Raw genomic sequence first — 470 nt, 5'->3', positions numbered from 1 at the left:
TGCCACTTCAATTGTTTTATGGGAACACCTCATCACTTACAGGAGTCACTGAAGCGAGCCTGTGCTGAGCCATCAGTGTGACATGGACGGAGGATCATGCACGGTGCTTAGGTCAATCGCAAAGCGCTAAGTGGAAACGCTCTCTCACCGCTATTCAGTTATACGGAGAAGACGGCATCCCCTGCATCCCTTTACACGTGAGGGCTCCTTGCTGAAGTCACCTGACTACTGACTTTACCTAGCAAGCATACAGTCCTGGGGGTCTGTGTATACAGCAGTGGTGGGGAAACTTCCAGGTCCAGGTGTTTCAGTAGCAGTAATGGATTCTCCACCAGGGAATGTTTCATTAAATGTCAGATTCACTGCTTTATAAGTAGATATCCCAGTGTATTAAATTGTAAAAGTTTATATATAGTGTGTTATACTATTTGGATGGTTGGTTAAAAAAAAAAATATTTATATATATGTAT

Source organism: Pyxicephalus adspersus, chromosome 4 (genome assembly GCF_032062135.1).
Source record: "Pyxicephalus adspersus chromosome 4, UCB_Pads_2.0, whole genome shotgun sequence".
NCBI classification, from domain to species: domain Eukaryota; kingdom Metazoa; phylum Chordata; class Amphibia; order Anura; family Pyxicephalidae; genus Pyxicephalus; species Pyxicephalus adspersus.
Note: the sequence above shows the minus strand (reverse complement) of the source record.